Raw genomic sequence first — 21,665 nt, 5'->3', positions numbered from 1 at the left:
AGAAACCCATAGACAAAACCTCCGTTGTTAAAGACACAGATTTCATGGGACTATCATTCCCATCAAAAGATTTCAATTCCAGTTGGCAGTGACTTTTAGATCCATTGTTCCCAGATGTTTAGAGAGACCGTGTATTGTCTGGAGAAGCAAAGCCCTCAGTTCATTACCTTCCTGTCAAGAAATTTACCAAAGGAATAAAGCCTATGGGCATCTACATGGATATCTTACAGGGTTTCAAGTCCATTGTCATGTACCAAGGATGGTACACTGGTTAAGGTGGAAGAAGTAATTTCTTTGCTAAGAAGATGGGAGGACACAGCCCCGTAGTATTTCTTCATAGCCTAATTTATTCACAGTTTTGTGCTTGACAGAATTTAGATGACAGCTTACAAAGCTGTATTTCAGAGTTCACATTATAATTCTTTCTTTGCTTGGTGCTTGAAACTGTGTTTGATAACTCCAGCTTACTTCCAACTTAGATAACATATAGCTTATAATATGCTAAATTGATAAGATAGAATCTAGAGAACTGGTGAAACTAATTTTGCTGGTAAAGATTTGAAAAGCCCATGTACAGGATTTTGGACTTTATTCACTTGGACGAAACTTACTGAAGTCACTAAAGGTCTACCAGTGTAAGACAGGAGAGACATTTTTCCTGTGATGATTTTCATTTGTTAGGCAGATTCACTAGCAGGAACCCAGAGTCCCTTTCCTTGTGAAGACTTGATGTGCAAAATGTTAGGTTATTGTGTTCTTACCTATCATTATAGAGCCCTGTGTGGCAAGCAGAGTCCACTGAATTCTCAGTGAGACAAGAACAGTGGCTCATTCACATCACAGGTATATGATATTACTGGCATACAGTTGACTTTTCCTTATTAGGAAAATAAAAACTATTTAAATAGGAAGTCCTTCCTTACTCAGTATATTCCCAATTTGGCTGCTTTCAGTGAGATTTATTTCTTTTTCACTTGCCCAAACTTTATTTTCTTCATTGTCTGTAGCACTCCTTAAGGAAAGTGCATTTCTCTCTCTGCCCTCTGTGAGTGGAAAAGGGTGGCCTGCTGGAAATGATGATAGATCCCATTACTCACCAGGAGGAGAAGGAGTTGAGGTAGGCAAAAGAAGAATGATGAATTTGCAGAGTTCACTTGGTTTTCTGTGAGCAAAGCACACAGCAACAGACAGAGGTGCAAGAACACTGTGTCTGGGCAGCATGCTCCCCATGTTTCCTTCCCATGTAACTTCCCCTTCACTCGAACATGCACTAACATACCCCAGAGTTTGCTGGACCAGTGATTTCCAAGGAAGAACAATGATAGTGTTAATTCCACGTAGTGTGCTTCCACAGAGATTGAGCAAAAGTGTTTTATTAATAACAGCTGGAAACTTTGTTCTGGCTCTCCTTTCTTCTTTTAATCTGAATACCACATCAGATCGCTACAGCAAGACCAGAGTGAGGTCAAATCAGTCCTAAAAACATCACTCCAAGATGGGTTTTGCTCTATTCATACCAATCCATTTTTGCACAAAAGTAGCAACTTACTAAATTAATACCTACTGACGTGCATCAGCATAATATGTAAGCAGCAAGAAAAACTGCCTCAGTCCATTCTTTATATAATTTACTGAGAGGGTGAGATGATAGAGTTGTACAACATGACTTTTCCTTATTAGGACAATAAAGTCCATTCCATTAGAAAGTCTCTCTTGGTCATCTTTTAAAGTAGTTCAGATTTTCTCCAGTCTCTTCTTGTTATTTAAAAGGAATGCAATTCACATCCATAACGGTCGTGGATTATTTCCTGGAATAGATCTGTGGCAGGATGGCAGGCATACATTATACAAAGTACATTCACCGGTAAAGTCAGGCAAGGACAAGTGTAGCTCCCATTCTTTTCTGAATGAAAAAAAAAAAAAAAAAAAAAAAAAAAAAAAAGATAAATGAAAGAAGTAAACCTCTTTTCTTCAGTATGTGTTTATAGTCCCAGCTGGAGATCACCATTCTTCCAAATTCCCTTAGCATGGAAACTTGAATGGAATTTGGTCTAAATTACTTGAGACTTCTTTTCTTACATTGAAGCTAACCCACTTCCTGAAAATTTTGCTGGGTTTAACCAGAATCAAACTGGAACAACCCCATCCAAAGCCAAACTTGAACCTGACCTGACCCAAAATAGATGCCGGTTTGGCTTCCTGGCTTACAGATTAGACTTTATGTATCTTGACTCCCTTTGCGATCTTTGGAACCCAAACCTGTTGTGAGATTTGGGTTCAACTGGGTCATAGCTGAAGTTGTCCCAGAACTTCAACTATGTAGTAGTTGTAGTAGTGTTGCTTTATAGTATTCTCCTCATAAACAGAAAGCAAAATTGACTGAATTTATGAAAAGAGGGCTTCTTCATTTCTGAAACAGAAGCTTGTCTAGAGAAGAACTCTCAGAGCCAGCCCCAGCAAGCACCCCAAGTTCATTTTGTGGCTTTCTGACGTTGCCGTCAAAGAACCCAATCATCCTGGAACCTCAACAATCCAGGGGAGAGAGACACAGCCATGGGTTCCATGAAGTCTTCTCACAATTTGCTGCTGCATCACATGGCTTAAATACCAGCATGGCTTCCATGCATATGTGTCCCATACACCTGCTACGCAACCCCACGCACCCTTCCCACTCCCAGAGTCCTCCCTTGCATAAATCATGTCATCACGGGGCATCTGGCAAAGAGCTTCTTCGTATCCCCATTCCATGGTTCTGCTTCAGCTGCTTCGGCTGTTGTTATCTTAGCAGTTCTTTACTCAGGCCCATCCCCCGGTTGACCTTATTCCCCAACACGTTCAGAACAAGAAAGTTAAATTAAAACTTCAGAGTCAAAAAGGCTACGTGCATTCAGGTATTTCTTCTTATATATTTCAGCTATTGTCTCCAGATCATAAAGTCACTCTACCCAAAGCAACTCTGTGGGGCTGTAAGAGTAGTGGGAGCTACCAAGTTCCATTTCTTTTCAAAAGATTGTTCTGTTTCCACTCTTTCATCACAAACTGGCCACACCAGTCTGAACAAAGCCAATGGAAAATACGCACTTGAAGGTCATAATAAACCAGCAGAAAAAGAGACAGAAGGAGATGTTTGATTTTTATGTTGATTCTTGTTTCCATGATTATGAGAAAACATGGCGGTGAGAATCTCCCTTTCCTCATCAACTCATTGCATTTGTAACTAGTCAAGAAGAAACTACAGATGAGGAATGAGTCATTCAGACATATTTGTCCATGAAAAAGAATACAAGAATGCTTCTTTTGTTTCTTTTCATTCTGCAAGGATGTTTCTTTTCTTTCCTCTTAAAAATCTCTAATGCTTCATTTTACCAGCTAGACTGGATGAATGTTATAAAGTAGTAATCCACAAATACATTATATATATATATATATATGTAAATGTATATATATTTTATTCATATGTATATTTATATATTTTATAAATGTAATGTATATATATATAAATTATATAAATATAATATTTTTATATATATATAATTATTATTTATTTATTTTTAATGAATCCACTTCTGTTTGCATCTGCCCTGGTTTTGCTTTCCACAAATATTCGTGCAATTCATTTTGTTAGAACAAGGTCCTTCTGAAAGTAAATACTCACTAAAAGCTCTTAAATGTACATGTAGAGGAAATCTGAAATCGGCTTTCTGCAAGGCTTCAGAAAAACAAAAAGCTTGGAAGGGCCAGGGCTACTCCTCCTGTCAAGGAGCAGTAAGAGCCCAGTGTGACTGAAGTGACAAGTCCAAACCGACCAAGGCAGGGCTCATTTCAAGGGTAAAATCCTAGCTCCTGTGAATTCAATAGAAGAATGTCCATAAATTTCGTCATGATAAGATTTTATCATCTCTTCTAAGGTAACTACTCCTTCCTTTTTTTTTTTTTTTTTTTTTTTCCTTCTTTTTTTTCTTTTCTTTATTTGTCTAAGTGTTAGTGCTGATAAAGTACAGTCAAGGAAATTCCTTTATAATTGGGGAACTTTTAAAAAGCACAGAGTAGATAAACCTTTTATTTCCAGATTTGTTTAATACCAGTTTAGAACTGCATCACTGACAAAAGAGATGCTTCTCCCACACTGACTATGCTCTCCCATTCCTCCCCTTGCACATGGTATTCTGTTTGTTTTGATTAGCTAAAATGATGACCTGACCCAGTAGGAAAAAGGGGGTTCAGTTCATTTTGAGAAAGACTGGTTTTACCTCTGTGAGTCCTGATCTGACTGGCAGCGTGGCTCTACAAAGAGAGGCACTCGCAGAGATCATCCAGTTCAATTGCTCTCCTGTTACCAATATTTCCCCACTAAAACATGTCCCTCAGTACAACAACTAAACATTTATTGAACACCTGTAGGGATGGTAACACAATCACCTCCTTCGGCAGCCCATTCCATCACCTTACACCAAAGCAGGGCAGCTGTTTCTTTCCACTGCCAGCAGAAACTTCTCCTGCACCAGGATGTTAAACTTTTGGCCTTTATCTAATCTTCCTCATCCACCTCTTCCCACAGTTCACTCCTGATATCCCCACAGCTGTAGATGTGTTTCAGTGGAGCTGAGCTTACTCATTTCAGGATCCCACAGGAGTACTGTTTCTAGATCCTTATAATTTTCCATTGTGCCTCTGTTGAAACAGAGAATACTGGAAGTCTTTTATGGAGGAGGTTTATAAAATATGAACATCTGTTTGTTATGAAACTTAATGCTGACAGTCTGTAAGAGCCATCTAGAAGAGTATTTAACTCAAAGTGTTCTTTGTGTGTGTTGGAACAAAAGGTTTATATAGGTATATTGGAAGAGGCATCTGCTTCAGGGAAGATTTATTTCAAGATAGTGTCATTAGGGCTTAGAAAAGATTCAAATCAGAGGATGTGAATTCCCCAAAGACTCCTCTCCAAGGCACACTTAAAATGCCAGATTTGCTTGCTTCAAGACCAGTATCAGACGTGCTTTGTTACCTGATTAGACCTGCATTTCACCAGTGCTGCCTTTCCACTGTGTGAAATGATTGCATTATGAAGTGAAAATCACTGGCCTTCACCAACTGCATGCCATGGGTCAGAAGGTTCCACATCATGGTTCTGTAATTACAAAGAGCTGTCTGAGATAGGTTAATTCCAACAGAAAGTTAACAACATACTTACCTTTGAAGTGAGGCTATTGAATTACATTTGGTGCAGCGGGTTGTTTTATACCTCGGTTTTACATCATACCAGTTTAATAAGCAGCATGAGAACAGGAAAAGAGTAAATAGTGAGCTTTGTTCCAGACATTCTTCAATTCATCTGTGCATCCGAGGGGGATAAGAGAGTCACTCTTCTAAAATGCACCTGTCATATTAATAGGCCATTTGGTACACTGCCATATGTGAGTGTCAGATATTGCTAGAGGCAATATAATGCTGTTAATAGTGGGATCCTAGAAATTAGAAATGGAAGGAGCTTATTAGATTTACAAGCTGCCCTTCTGTCGATATGCTGCTAAATGCCTTTCTCTGGTGTGTTCTGCAATTGCATTTTAAATGAGTTCAAAAGTTACACTCTGTTAGTTCATCATCGGGTCTGAGGAGCTCAGAGCCAGAGGAAGTGTGAAGGTTTAGTCTCAAGTAAGAAGAATTTGCTCCTGGTAGAAATAGTATTTTTCTTCTGGAATTGACCATTGTTTCGCCACTGATTCAAAAGGAGCCAAGAGGTCTCAAATAGACAAAGCCATTCTTCAAAAATACAGTGCAAAACAAAATGTGCTGGTAGTGATTTAAATCAACGGATGAAGTACACTGCGGTTCTACATTCCCAAGCTATTTTGTATTTCTCTCATCACTTATCTACCTTTATTCATCTTTCCCTTTTTGCTTTGTGAGCAACCAAGAAAAACAGGGGGAAGAGCTTTCCTGGGAGTACTCATGAAACAAAACTACACCATTCCACATCCAGGGGTAAAAAAAAAGAAAGCTTCTTCTTCTAACTTATTTTAGTTGGCTTTTCTCAGACGTAATTTAAAAAAACTAGAAGACCAAAAAGGAAACTGAACAGAGTGTATTTCTTTAGGTTTCTAGTATTCATTTGAAGAGATGGTACAAAGTATTTCAGCTTAAACTTTGTCTGACCTTCTATTTGTGCGCACATTGCCAGTTTAAACACTGAGGTAAGTGAAGCCGTTCAGAACTGAAAGCACAACACAGCCCGTAACACATTGTCTTTATATATAAAATGCCAGCCTAGTAAATACTACTATCCTGTATAATTTACTACTTGTCTTATAAACAAAGACGAACCACCAGTGACACAGATGATGTCAGCTCACAATTGCTGGACCACACATGGGTAGATCTGTTGGTGAGATATAAGAGTGCATATGCATGCAGGGCATACAAGCTCTCCTGTTATTAATAATGCATTGATATTATTATCCCAGGGTCTGGCTGTGCTTGCTATAATTGAGCTTCCTAACAAGTTATCTTTCAGCTGCTTGCAGTTTTGATAGCCCTCAGTCCCTGAGCACACTCAGAGGTTGCCAGGTGTTGGTTCATCCCAGGGTGTCCCACAGCTATACTAATCAGAAGACCTTAGGAAACACACAGTCATAGAATCACAGAGCCACAGAATGTCTCAGGTTAGAGGGGATCTTAAAGCTCATCCAGCTCCATTCAGGTTGCCACCCAGCAGCTCAGGCTGCCCAGGGCCCCATCGAACCTGTCCTTGAGTTCCTTCAGTGATGGGGTACCCACAGCTCCTCTGGACAGCTGTGTCAGGACCTCCTCCCCATACTGAAAGATGTGCTGTGGTGAGCTCACCTGCTGCTTTATCAGCATCACAAACCACTCAGAGTTTCCCCCAACATGAACCCTGTACTACACAGTCAACACTATTGCACAGAGGCAACCGTGCTCTAGCATGTAACTATATTAAATGAGATTACCCTGCTCACGCTAAGCCTCCCGCTAAATAAGCCAGGCTTCAGAAAATGAGAAACCACAAAAATACCTGAAGCGATTTATTTTTTTATCAACATGATGCTACCAACTACAAGTGCCAGTTTAAATTAAAGCTCACTCTGAATGATCAAAAGATGCACAGCCAGCCTACTGCTCGCAAAGCTCCTCTCGCTCGTGATGTTTTGAAAACAGGAGTAGATGAAATCCAAGAGATTTCTTGCAGCCTTCTGGCTGAGTCTGAGGCTTCAGGGAATGGGTCTTCATCACAGTTTCTAACCACAGCATAAACAACAGTTCTTGTCACGGAGAAGAATTAAAGAGAGTTTTAAAATATCAGATGAATGAATTAAATGCAGAACTCACTACTTTCCTGCAATTATTCAGTATACTAGACCTTATATACATGATGAACATACAGCAAAGGCAACCATAGGGCAGAAGGTACAAATTGGGTTACTGATTTCTTTGCTTTCTGAATAGTCCGTTGTGGTTATTTACAAAACACTCCCCGGGTTACGTCACTTCAAATAACACTGGAGTCACTCTTACAGTGAAAGTGATGCTATTTGGAGTCTATCTTTTTTTTTTTTTCCCCTGCAAAAATGAATTAGAATGGCTAATTCTTTCTTATGTAGAGAAATTAAATTGTGGTCACTGCTACGCTGCTGTGCTCACATTTTTCTACATTTTCTGCTGGCAGGAGACTCAGGGCTGGCTCCCATTCCTGGACCGCTGTCCTAATTTCTGAGAAACAGGGTGTTCTGGACTGTGTGTAACTTAGACTAGCATGAGAGGCAACCAGGGCCAGTTGTATTTCACAAGTTTCATGAGCTTTTGTAACATTCTCCTTTTGCGGTAGCTGCCTTTGCACGCATCCTGAAGAAAGCATGGTCCCAGCTCTGGCATATTTTGTGTTCAGTGGAAATCCTGTTCCTTTTTGCAGCTTTGCAAAGCTTAGTTGGACTTTCTAGAGTTGTTCAGCATCTGCCTGTCTGTTCTGAGACATGTAAATGGAAGTGACCTGCTTCTTATTTCAGGGTGTAAACTGGGAGTCATTCAAACCAAGTTAATCACTCCAGCTCTATCTACACTCTATCTACATTGACAAGAAGTTCCCCCTCACAGGTAATGTCTCCATCCGTGGCCAAATCCTGTCAGATGTGGTCACCAAGATGAATGCTAAATGCATCCTTTTCAGAGGGCTACCCCTGCAGGGCCAGCACTCAGTGCTCATTCCCTCCAAGACAGCATGACTGTATCCCCCACTGCTCCACTACCCACACTCAGAGAGGTGGTGGATGCCCCATCCCTGGAGAAACCCAAGATCAGACTGGATGGGGCTCTGAGCACCTAATGTAGCTGTAGGTGTCCCTGTTCACTTCAGGGAAGTTGAATCAGACGGCCTTTAAGGTCCCCTTCCAACTCAAATGATTTCAGATTCTATGATTCTGCTCAGCATGAATCTCCTCCTGAATGTTCCTGCACTGCCAGGGCACCAAAATTCTTGTCCAAGTCAATGAAACAGTTAAAATTATGCATTTTAAAATGCTCTTATAGCAAGGCTCTCCTCCCAGATCAGAATATGCCAGCACTCAGAGCTTATATTTCCTTTTCCCTCATGTGAAGGTCTCTCACAGTTGACAGTATCAAAGAGCAGATATCAAAGCTCCTCTGTGCCTTGCGGATCCAAGAAAAGTGTTTTGTGCCCTTACAGCAGTTTACACAAGGTATAATGTATACTGCACACGACATGGAAATGAAGCTGTCATTTTAGTAAGATTCCCTGTGATATTTCAAACCTTGAGGGTGAACACTAAGCAACACGAGCTTATGTCTGGATCCCCTTTGTACACGCATCCTCCCCTTTTCACACTATTTGGGGCTCATCAGGTATTGCTCTTAGCACTAAATCAGCTATTTGAACACTAAACTTTATAGAAATGTCAGGGTGTAAAATCTCTATAACCATTCAGGTCTGTGAGCTCTTTCATTTCCTTAATGTTGAGGGCTTTTTCCCCAGGCCCACTCGTTCCTCAGTGTTTTTCACCCTGTTGCTCCAAAAACAAACACTCACTGGATAAGATGCTGCATACCAAAAGTTAAGCCTAATATAACTGGAAGGCAGAAAAAAAAAAGAAAAAAAAGAAAAAAAGAACAGCACGAATCTGCTTGCAGCCATACTTAAGGGTAAACTTCAAAGTAAAGACATGAGGGATTCCTGAGGTATTCTGCTCCGATACCACACATAGCAGCAGCAGCAGCTCTGTGCAGAGGTGCATACAAAAATATTAAGGGGAAAAGAAAGTTAGGCTATTTCAGCAATGCTTATCTACAACTTTGATGTAGCTCTTAGATTGCTAATGATATGTGTGCTATGCCATTTGGGAGCTGTGTTTTACACTACAAGGTCAGTATCATTGGTATGCCATCTAGTCCTTAGAGAAGTTACTTGTACGAGAGGTGAGCAAAGTAGAGAAAGACATACCAGGCTAAATGGATTTCATCTCAGGACTTCTAGATGCTAATATCTCTGAATTTCAGCTCTGACCATCAGTATTCATTTACTGATAGTCGACCCTATAATCTCTCTCTATAAAAACTTCTTCGTTACTGAATTTGATAAAAAAAAAAGACAGGCAAAAATTCCTGTTAAGCTTTCTCCAGTTTTTCTGTATTAAGCCTCATGGAGAAAAATAAAAAATAAAATACTCCTTCCCAATGTTTCTGTTTTTCCAGGCACTCACATACACTGTAAACATATTGGCCTCAATTGAATAAGAATTAGTCTTATTGACTGTGCTTCCAAGACCACACATTCAATGGACTTGTCACTGCATGGGCACTGTTTCTAATGTATCCTCAACAGACAGAGAATTTCACTAAGAAAAACACATCCTTGAAGGTGAACAAGGAAGAAGACATAAAGCATGAAGGTAGGGTAGACGTAAGGATTAACATTCAAGAGATTCAGACGCAAGAATGGAGACAGCTGTTGCAAGTGAGCATAACATGGAAAAACACAAACTGATGTCCAAGCCAATGACAGGCAATGGGAAGGGTTAATATTTTAGCACTATAAATTTTTTGTGAGGGTGATTCACTGCAATCTTAAGCACAGGCTCAGTTACCATCAGAATGAACTTTAGCTGCCTTTCCTTGCTTGTTTGACATAGAGACCTTCACTGAGAAGTCCAGCAAAGGTCAGTCTGAGCTCTTGCACTGATCTCTAACTAAATTCACAGTTAATAGTCCTGGGATAATTCTTCCCTGTAATACAATTTGATTAGAAGAATGGAAGCACAGCATTAAAGCTTTTATCAGTGATGTTTCTGAGTGTTAGGACCCTCTGCTAAAAATATATACATTCCAGTACCATCACCATTCTCCTTCTTCCTCCTTTCTACACCAGTGTCACAGGGATATGAAATCCTAAGTCTCCTTGTGGGATCTGAGACCTGTGGGTTCCTCAACTCTATGAGAAGCAGAGCTTGCAGATGTAGCAAGGGGACAGGCACTGCAACAGGCTGCCTGGGGAAGATGCTGGCATCACCGTCCTTAGAAGTGTTCAAGAAAAGCTCAATACAACATTTAGATACTGTACTGAGGAACATGGTTTAGTGGGAAAATATTGGTGGTAGGTGGATGGTTGGACTGGATGATCTTGGAGATCATTTCCAGTCATGGTGATTCTGTGATTCTATGACTCATTGGTTGGTGAATGTGTCAATGTTATTCCAGAAGATACAGCAATTAATCCCATCTCACATGCATTTAACTACACCAAACTGCCACAACGGAAAGACCAAGTAGTGCAGAAATCTGGACACTGTGTGTGTAGAACAAAATGAGGCAAATAAGCAAATGCACTGAATTGAGACTGAGGTCCAGACACTGCATGAGATTTTTGGTGAATGTAGTTAATATATAAATTAAGCAAGCCATTTTTTCTTTCATTGTTGTAGTTGAACAGATGATTGCTTAGAAGACTAAGAAATAGTCTCTCTCTCAAAAATACTACAGGGCTTCGAATATACCCTGAATTCAAATATTCCCTGATGTTAGGGAGAATCATACTGTATTTATTTCTTGAACAGAAATTTATCATCTACAACAGCTAAACCTCTTCTGTCTTGAAGTGGCAGTAATCAAACTTCAAAGAACAGGTCAAGCAAGCAATGAAAAGAGATAGGAATTTCCCCGAGAAATTAGAATTTTTATTCACATAAAGTTATTATTCCTTTTATTCTTTATTAGAGCAAACCTTCCTTCTGTGGCCTGTGGTAAGCTTAGTCCTTTCTGTACTCTCATCTCATTAAGCCAACTATTTATTGGATACATCAGAGTCATTTGTTTTTCTTGAGTTTTCAGCATTTGACATTTCTTCCTTCCAAGAAATACACAAACATTAGACGTCCTTCCAGAACTGGGGTTGGCTGTGAGCTTCAAAGAGAGCAACATCCATTCCTTTACTAGACCAACAATATATTTGAACCTTTGTCCTCTATCCTTCTTTCAAAGCAGTGACAAGAAAGTAAACTCCATCTGATAATCAGTATGGTGTAAATATCATAAATAACTAAATCTGAATAATTTAACTTAAATCCCACTGCTGCTTTCTGCAGACATTTGTCAGTAGTGGCAATGTTCCAGTCCTGCAGAAATCCAATAAAATGGTTCTGATTGGTTGTATCTGTATATTACAAAACCACTTTCTATCTCTATTCTTGGATGGATCCCTGAAGAACTACTGAAAATCTGTGGTCCAGAAAGAAAAAGGAAGAAGAGAAAGGAAGAGCAACCTCAAACTCCATTGGGAATTACTTTAACCACTGCAAGTGTCATGGGAACGGGGAGGTAAACAACAGTGGGTATAAAAAAGGAAACCAAGGCAGAAAACTATAGTGGCAGGCAATGGTCCTAGTATGTCATCAAGAACTAGAAATTTTCCTATACTGAGAATCATGTTTCTTTCTGGGAAGGTAATACACACAGCTGTATGTAGGTTGCTTTGAAAGTAACGTCTTTTATTTATTTTTATGGACACTAAAACAACTACAAAGAGCACAGTAACACCATTTGACCGAGCAAACTGTCAGCGACAAGACATTATTTCTGACGTTGTCGTTACTATTAGCTATGCATTTTCACCAATGATGAACAAGAACCTGCTTGCCATGCTTGTAAAAATCTGCACAACAACCCACTGTTGTTGTCACCAATACTGAAATACACCACTTGCTGCCTCACTGTGCTCATATCCACTGTTTGGTCCCCATAGATGTTCAGCAAGCATTGATGAATGTCAGTGGGTGCCATTTCTTCCACGTGGAGGAAGTGAAGGACATACTTTTTGCTTCCATTCAATGCTTCAGAAACCATTTTGTTAGATAACTCCTCTGCTGCCATCTGCCACACAACAACAACATGTGACAGAATGTTGGCAGAAAGTTCATCCTCTACTGCCATACCACCAACATCCACCTCTTACATTGTGAGCCAAAATAATAAAATGGGAGGCATTACTTTCAGAGCAGTCTTTGTAATTAGAAAGAGTTGGATGAAATCTCCAGAACTCAGCATATCATCAACCCTACCACACCAAACAGCATGACTCAGACCTGGAACACCATTCGGTCTCCCAGTTCCATGCAGTAATATTAGAAGCAACTTTGAGAACTATTCCTTCATAACAAAATTTCCTTTGATTTTCCAGCAGAAGATACTCACTTATTCTTCCCCAACCTCCTCTCTTTGGGTTTAATTTCCCAGGCCCTCTGCTTTCTCTCCATTATGCACTTACCAGAAGGTTTAATTTGGAGAAACAGTGCTTGCTCCGTTCTGTTCAGAGAACAAATAATATTACTAGCTTCTGCATTAGACACAAGACTCAATTGCATTTTCATTTCCTTAGCCATCCAAGAGAACTCACTAAAGAACGAAACAAAGATCTCAGTTTTCAATCAAATAAAGTAGGTCAACTTTAGCAAAGACCAGTAACTAAGCACTGTATTCCAGCTCTACTACTTGGGCAGTAGGATATACCCAATCAGACAAACACAAACCATTAACACAGAGTCGAGAACTCTAATAGGCTTTGGCTTATTTCCTTTGCAGGGGCGCAGTGTAGCAGTGAAGCAGGGAAATTAGGCATTCAGGCAAATGGTTCAGGGGATGGTTGCAGAGTGCGATCTTTCATACCTTCAGAGCTATTTAGCTGCTCTCAAAACACACACACACAACAACTCCAATAATTACACTCACTGCAAAACCTAGGCATGGTGCACTGGAAACCTTTTAGGGGCTCTTTATCATTTCCTGCCTCTGCCAGAATAAGGCCAATTTACTCCTATTTCAGTGGGTCGGGCAGAGTGAGGAAGGACAGACTAGATCATCAACGTTATTGAAAAGATTCATGATTAGTCACACTCACTTGAAGACAAGTTACTTGCCAGACACTACACTGCTTGTTAAAAGACCTTCAAACTGGCATCCCTCCAGCTGCCGAGAAACAGCTCCAGGGTTGGCAGGCCCAAGAGGGTCTCCAAAACCTCATGCTCTCCCACACACCCCATGCCAAAGGCCAGTTCAAGCATGCCCACGAGTTCAGCAAGTCTGTCTCATGTTCCACAGTGTTGAAATATATATACACATAAAGGTACCCAGCTAGTGCTAACATCAAGGCACTGCCTTTGCATGGCCCCATTTTACCTATAAGGACAGAAAATTTTTACAGTGGTAACCTGGGTTTTTTCTTAACCTGCTTCAGCTTTTAATCAGTTTCTTCAAGAGCCATCAAAGTATACTGGAAATGCCCTGCTAGCTCAGACACATGAGAGCCTGTTCCTCATTTGCAGTTTCATTTCCACACCCTTGACTTTGCCAGAAGAAAGGGGGGAAAAGCACCTAAGTCCTCCCCATACACACTTCAGTATACATCCCTTTTTCTTGTTCCATGCCAGCCCAAGACAAACTCCTCCCATTTTTTCCATTTGCAGATGCTGTCTTCCTACCTGCTGTCCAGCAGTATCAAAGAACCAGTTGTTCACTTATACCTTGCAGATTATTTTAAAGCAGTTGATGAGGGGTGAGGAAGTGGCATTAATGCCAGTCTATGGGTAGCATAGCCCACACAAACCAGTCTAGTGCGCTAAATTTGTATAGCGTATGTGCAGAGGGAATTCATCTTCATGCTGAAGAAGTTAAACTGTGGTGTATGAATAGCAACCCTACAAAGAAAACATCAACTTCTTGTCCTTTGGTGCCAAGTTAAAAGCTTGTGGGGCTTCAGGTCTTGTTTCTCCCACCTGCTGCAGAACTGTGTTGCAGTACTTGCACTGCTCTGAGGAATCCACACATTGCAGTGGGGCAGGCAGGGCTGGCTGCATCCCCTCCAGCATCCTGCAAACTCAGCCTGAGCCATTCCACAGCAAATGGTGAGTGAGAGCCATTATTAACACTGAATACCAGAAGCAACTTCTCCCCATGTCCTACCCATGTGGGAGCACTGAAGGAAGTCTTGTCAGATTTCATGTGGCAAAAGTCAGGCATGTTTGGTCCTCTCCTTATGGTGAAATATAAATCCAAAGAAGAATCTATTACCCCCCTTATTCATCCATCTACTTGCATCTTTGTAAGTAGATTAATCCTTCAACCTCAACCTTCTGCTGAGATAGATAGTTTGCTGCCCGTGGATGTTCTGGCTTAGCTGAGGAGGTGCTGAATGGTGAGGCTGGTGGGACCCAAGAACACAAGAACATTTCAACCTGGATTAACCTCTGAGATTGATACACCATGTAACAACTCCACTACCCCTTTTCCTGGCAGTGCGTACAGTCCTGTACAAACACAAATACACATCACAAACTTGATGGAGAGCTTCCTGAGCCTTCTCACTCCCGACTACTGCTGCTGCCTTCCAGTGTGGAGATTTAGCTACATAATGTGGCTGCCATCTAAAAACAGATGGGTGCTTTTTTGTGTTTGATTGGTTGGTTGGGATTTTTGTTTCTTTCTTTCTTTGTTCTCTTTTCTGGAAGGAAAAGGAAAAAAAAAAAAAAAAGTATTTGGGTCATTACAAGCAAACACAGAGCTGAGAAGCATCAAAATTGGTGCTGAGGGGAAAGGATCAGGGAGACAGGACTGCAAGGCAGGACTGAAACACATGATTAAGAAGGAGAAACTAGCTCTGCCGCTGAGCTAATAACAAGGAGGGACACCTGGAGAGGCCTGGCCTTCTATATTTGTGCAGAAATACAAAGGAAATGAGGAAAATCGTGATGTAAAGCACAACAGTTCTTTTCCATTACTGAAGCTTCTTTTGACATCTTTATACCCTTTGCTGACTCAAATAAAAGTTGTGAAAACTATGAATTGAGTATATATGAGTATATATTCCCTGTAAAATGTTAACATATTTCAAAAAGTGCAAATTAGCTTCTACTCTCTGTTTTCCCCAATCCATCCAAGATACCCATAGGCAAAACATATGAGATAGAGCAGCCTACACCCCTTTAGCTGAAATTGATCCCACACTTACCCTAAGCACTACCCTGGGCTTCCACTGCTCCAAGAAACAGCTTGTAAAACTAGTACCTGCATTATTTCATTTCCTTATTTCAGTATTTTTATATATAAAACTATATTTGGGGGTGGGGGTGGGGGGTTGGGGGGGAGGAATGTAAGATTTACTACAGAATTCTTCTACAGGCAGAGCTTAAGTTTGAAAAATTACATCCTTTTCTATCAACCACAATATATTTCAGAAATTCCCAGATACAGGACTCAGAAGTGCATTCACATTTGACACTGAGTAGACATGTACATGTTCTTGGAGTGCATGCTCAGGACACAGTTTTAATCAGCTGTTAATGCTGATAGCTTGGACTGTGTTCCCATTCTATGTAGATGGTCTTACTGGCCAAAGCACACTTTGTGGCAGATTTCTGTTTTCTGGAGACTTCTGAAGACACCACCACCCCAGCTACAGAGCTGCCACGTCCCACAGAGTGCAGAAGGAGCCCGCAGCTGATAGTCTCCAGCCCATCTTGGGCGAGCACCGGTATGTCTTCAGGAAGTAGAGGACAGACAGCAAGCATGAGAGTAGGATGTGTGAGCCACAGCTGAAGGTTAGCGATGAATACCAAAGCATCCCAAAATTGAGAGTTGCAACCCACAAGCGGTTCCAGGGGAGTTTCCATTTGAGGCTGTGACTCAGCAAAGCTACTGTCAAAGACAACAGCCTTTTGGTCTCAAGTGGCCACTAAAACCATCTGTGATGACTGACCTCTCCTCGGATGGGCCTTGCCTCCATGGTTTTTCATAACTACCATTTTGCTCTCACGCAAAACATGGAAAAGGCAAGAAACCAGACAACTCTGTGCTCTGGCAGGGTTGGTCTAGAAGCTAAAGCACAAAGCTCGGGGTAAAATATCCTGGTTTCTTTTGGGTCTGCACATATAATTTATTGAGAAAACATCTGCTGAGGGGCAACCTGGCCTGGAAGCCAGCTGCAGGGTAGGTTAGCTGAGCGTGCGAGGCTCACCATGAGATGGCAGCCTTCCCCACCGCCTTGCATGCCCCACATGCTGCAAAGAAGATGTGCCAAGCTCAGTTTCAGCACAGAGCAGTTCTGTCTTCCTGGCAGAGATGGGCTGCCAAGATTTCAACAAAGGGCTCCCTTAAAAAAAAAGAAAAAAAAAAGAAAAAAAGAAAGAAAAATCAGAATGCTGTGCAAGACAGACAGCAATCCTGTGGTGAAATCTTTTTTCTTTCTTCCAATAAAACTGAAATCCAAAATATATACATTTTCAGTGTTTGCCCCCCCCGGCACAGATCTACTGGCTGCAGACTGTCCCTGCAGCTGAACTTGGTCATCCTCAGATGCACCGCACAGTGTGCCACCATCTCCCTGGTGCTGCTTTGCACTTGGCAAAGTCCCTTGCATGCTGCCAGCCACGTCACAGCTAGAAGGGCTCTTTTATGGGCTGAGGAGCAGCAGGAGGTAGGGTGGAAAGGCACTATCCCATTCCAGTGTTCCCATGGCCTCGGTGCCCTTTGAAAGCACAGTGAATGTGGTGTTGGTAGAAAATGCTGTCTAGAAAGGGTATGAATAGTGGCTTACTGGTTTCACAGCAATTCACTCCCAGAAGACCCAGTCCACACTGAGGAGCTCTTACAGTGTGGGGCAACCTGTGCCACCTCTTTCTCAGTGGCACAGGTCTACTTTATGGTTGTCACACCTGTATGCGTATCACAGAGAGGATCCAGACAGATTTGGAAATGTCTGAATAATTTCCTACTCACCTGCTAACTGTGTAGGAGGTAACACTGGGGTCATTGACACTGCTGATCTAAACAGGGAAACAAAAGAGAAAAATCAGCTATTGAGCTGAGTTGTCCCCTACCTTAAGTAGGTGTAGTCACCCCATAGGTAGGGTTGAGTTCATTTAAGCCTGCTTCAGTGAATTTTGATTTGAAGTGGTACTAATGTGAAACTGAAGAATCAGCAAAGCCTTGGATGAGTCAGTGAAACTGTCATGTGTCAGATGCTGACTTCAGTCACACCGCTGTAAAGCTGGGGGTCACACCTCTGAAGGCTGTAGTGCGATTTCAGTGGGACAATTGTGCAACTGTGATCAAAATCTGCCCCACTCACCTCCAGGTGTTGTGCCAGTGACTACGAACAGCAGCATCCGACCTCTTGCCACTGCAGTCTTCACTGGGTTTACCCATGGACAGAGTGTGCTGTTGACAACACAAGGCAACAGAAGTAGAAATGAGCAGGATTTGCCTCCAACAGCAGCTTCACTTACACAGCTGTGCCAGCAGGGGTGAGACTGCAGCACAGTATGCTTCCCTTATCGGGATTTCCAACCTTCATCTTCACAAAGCTGAAGCAAGAGCATCTTCACTACCTTCAGCAAAGGGACACCCAGCTGGTCCTTACAGAAAGGGACTCTGATCCAGTCCTCTGGTTTTTAATTAACACCATTCTTGATGGCCTTCTAATTGTGCTGCTGCGTCCCACTGTACTTTTCACAGCTTTGTTCAGGCTATAAATACAATGGGCAAACTTAAAATCAGGGCTGCAGTCAAGCTTGTGCGCTGAAAACATTCAGATATAGATGACTTTTCACCTTTACTTGCCAGAGGCCAAATTCTTTCAAACAATGATAAACTTTATTTAACCAGGAAGTCTTCGAAATTCTGAAGTGAGCCTAAAGGTCACGAGGTCTGAGATGACCTTGAAAAGTGACTTTTATCTCAGTGGACATCCTGGTGACTCAAGGCTTAAACAAATACACTCTGATACCTAATTCTCCCAAAAGCAAGTCTCTGGTGCCAAAGGTTATATACTTAGTGAAGTATTTTGCACAGACATGTAGAGCTGGGAGCCATTCTATGCATTTCCTTGTAATTAACAGTGATTACTCATAATTAATAAATACAGAGGTCTAGTAAGAGGAGGATTTAGAACTCCAAGGATGTGCAAGCTTCCTGAAAAAATGCATGCCATTTGTTGTTATAATTGCAGAAGACCAGAAGATGCAAAACCAGAAGCAGAAGGATGAGCACAAAAGTTTTGTTATTTTGGAGGATAGCAAGCAGATAACATGGATGCAACACGCTCACAGAAGTAACACATAGGCCATGCACACATGAGTTAAATGAGAGAACAGAGTGAAACATCAGCTCCTCTCTGGTATGTAAAAGTTATGTACCTGTGCTTGTGACTGTAGCATCTCACTCCACTAGTCTTGGCACTACATTATGAAGAGCTGCGTTGCTAACTCTGCATCTCCCCCTGTGTTCCTTGATTTGTGCTGAGCCTGGTCAGATGCAAGGCCCCTGGGAACGCACCCAGCAGCTATTGTGTTCCATACGCTTAGGTTGTTTCTGAAACCCCTGTGATTCCAAGGGCTTTAAGTATGTGCAGAAAACACACAAGGTAGTTAACTCTCCTTGCTTCTTTGCCTGCTTTCTCCCTTTCTGTTCTGTTTTCTTTGGCTGCACTACTGGTTTTATCCTGGATATCTGTAGACGTATATGTGAGTCACATATGTGGGCATTGCATTTTTATTCCATAATAACCAAGGTAGGGATTTAGAAGGTGCTTTACTTTATTTGGTTTATAATGTGTATATCACAAATTAAAGGACACATACCAGGAACAACAGACTGGTCTTCAAGAGCCTGATCACTCATACAGAAAGTAGTGGAAAAGATTGCCTTGGAATGGTTGTTGGGTCGCTGTAGCTCAGTTCCTGGATATCAGTTAGGTGCTGAGGGTTCTTGTGAAGTGAATTGGGGAAAAGAGCACTTGCCAGAAAGTTGTATGGACAACCACCTTATCTCACTAATGGGTTATGTCTCAAAGAAAGTTGGGTCTTGCATCCTGTCTCTGTCAAGACCTCAAGTGCTTAGTTCTTGTCTGAAAAGGCATATTTCCTTCCACTTAAAACCCACAGCTCTAAATCTTCTCTTGGAGTTTGTCCTTTAAGACATCTTCCAAATAACCTATGACGAAAAAGATCTCATCATTTTCCTGTCCCTTTGCTCAACATTTAGAGCATGGTTTTCTTCTTTCCTCAGTGGGGTGAACAAAGCCCCTTCTTCCTGAAGGCCAGAATTACCTGCTGTGAGACTGACCAGGAGGGAAGGCCTGGAACTCAGCACCCTGCTATCACCACTTCTTGTGCCAAGTCTACAGCATTACAGTAAACCCTGTGAATTCACTAACAACCAGTGATGGAGGCCAGACAACACATGACTGGAGGAAGAGAAAAAACAAGGTGGATCCTGAGGCAACATCTGCAGTCAAGAGTTATCTCCTTCTGCATGCACAGAGAAAGAGCTGTGCTGGAGACTGCTTGATTCCATTTGGTTTAATAATATTTCAAATCAGAAGAGATAAAACCCAAACTTCCTATTTCAATCTTCTTTAGTGTCTTCCTTCTGCACTGTTGCTCTTCTCCCAGCTTCTGTTCTGCACCGTTTCAGATTCAGACATCAATGGATCTGCACCATCTTCTGTGGCTCCACTTCATGTACCTTCCCTAACGCCTCTTTTGCTCTTTCTGAACAAGGTTATCTTGAAAAACTAAAGTTCTCCTGTATGCTGAAGCAGATCTGGAGGTACCTGAGGAACTTTGCTGTTGGGCACACAGGCCCCCAGGGATGGCAGGTGTCTCCAGGGTTCAGTGGCAGCAGAGCTGGGCTTTTGAGACTCATCATTTTGCATGCAGCATCTAAATATTCTTGTGGCTCTAGCCACAAACCTTAAAGCATGTTTTCCCTGATAGGAGAAACCTCATTTGGAGGGATATTGACTGGATGTGTTTCCTATGTGTTTCTAGATAAATTCTGTTCTTTGCTGGTTCTCTGAGATGCAGAGACATAGTGCCTGAAACAAGGACAAGGTACTATTACTGAACTAGTGAAACAGAATCTGACTACAGTATTCTATATAAACTGGCACTACTACCCTGATACAGATTAATAGGCATATTCATAGTATGTAAATGAGAAAGTACTTCTCATTTTGAAAAAGGATATCAGATTGGTTGCAAAGCTGGGTCAGTTACTTTTTTGCTCTACACCTTTGCATAACAAAGGCTTCACTCCTTCTTAACAGCAGAGCTAATTCAAAACAAGTCAGTGTATAGTACTATAATTACAGGGCAACCAACTTGCCTTGTAATTCTACATTGCTCTGTCACACCAAATTTATATCTGTTAATTGTTCCTCTAAATACTCCTGGCATTTCTATGATTTTTTTATTCTTTCCATTCACCAATGCTTTTACATACCCTTTCCACACTTAAATTATCATTTAATTCCAAGGAATCATCAAATCAAAAAGTTACTTGAATTATGGCTATTCAGGGACTGAACAGGTTTCGAGCTTGGGTAGAGAACAGCTATAATTCACTTTCAAATGAGATTTATTTTCCTTTTGACACACAAATGCACAGATACTTACTAGTATTAGCTATGTCAAGTGTGGGAATAGGTAAGCTAAGCAAGATAAATAGGATGACACCGACAGGTTAACTTTCAGCAGTAAGGTCCAGAGTTAAACAATTGTTTACGATATTCATTACTTTCAGCCCCAAATCCCACTGACAGCTTTATTTGTGCACTTGTGATTGTATCAGGTTTTCAAGATTTCTGAGCTACGGGATGTAAATAGGAAACTTGATTACATGAAATTGCAAGTGCAGCGTCCACATCTCGATGGCTTTATCTAATCCATGCTTGGCACTATTGCAGAAGTAACTTGGGTACCAGGCATAGTGGAAGGGAGAAAGAACGATGTGCTCTCCTGAGTAGGTCATGGCTCAGCAAGCATTCATGGAGCTTTCCTGGATTTGCTGCAACAAACCTCCTACAGCTATGAGAAATACTGCTAGCTTTACCTATGTTGCTTTGCAGAGTAAAACTGGGACTCAGCAGACTGTACAAAATCATATTATGAGGTGTTGATACACACTTTACACTCATCTCCTCTAGGTAACGTTAATACTAATACTAATAGTAACATTAACATCATTCTTCTGGGAAGGAAATGTCTTGACTATGACATAGGAACAATTTGCTTCCAGAATAAAACTTGCAGACAATGGTTTTGAAACCAATTCAGATGTGAAACATTTCCATTTCATCATGAAGGTTATCAGTGAGC

General features: G+C 41.3%; 2 long non-coding RNA genes across 3 annotated transcripts; both read right to left on the bottom strand.

The window, feature by feature from the left end:
* Positions 1-1,353: 1,353 nt before the first annotated feature.
* Positions 1,354-12,952, bottom strand: LOC116652768 (uncharacterized). 2 transcript variants are annotated; one of them, XR_014948697.1, is made up of 2 exons: positions 12,782-12,952; positions 1,354-1,903 (listed from the first exon to the last, which is right to left on the bottom strand). It is a non-coding gene; the product is annotated as an uncharacterized LOC116652768 (long non-coding RNA). The 2 variants fall into 2 exon arrangements; XR_004305958.2 differs by lacking the exon at positions 12,782-12,952 and adding an exon at positions 5,006-5,128.
* A 4,331-nt stretch (positions 12,953-17,283) lies between these two features.
* Positions 17,284-17,729, bottom strand: LOC146762800 (uncharacterized). Its single transcript, XR_014948695.1, has 2 exons — positions 17,636-17,729; positions 17,284-17,330 (listed from the first exon to the last, which is right to left on the bottom strand). It is a non-coding gene; the product is annotated as an uncharacterized LOC146762800 (long non-coding RNA).
* Between the last annotated feature and the right edge of the window lie 3,936 nt (positions 17,730-21,665).

Source organism: Coturnix japonica, chromosome 1 (genome assembly GCF_054131305.1).
Source record: "Coturnix japonica strain WE chromosome 1, WE-NBRP24, whole genome shotgun sequence".
Taxonomy (NCBI): Eukaryota; Metazoa; Chordata; class Aves; order Galliformes; family Phasianidae; genus Coturnix; species Coturnix japonica.
The sequence above is the reverse complement of the archived record's forward strand: the minus strand, read 5'-3'. Positions and strand labels throughout refer to the sequence as shown.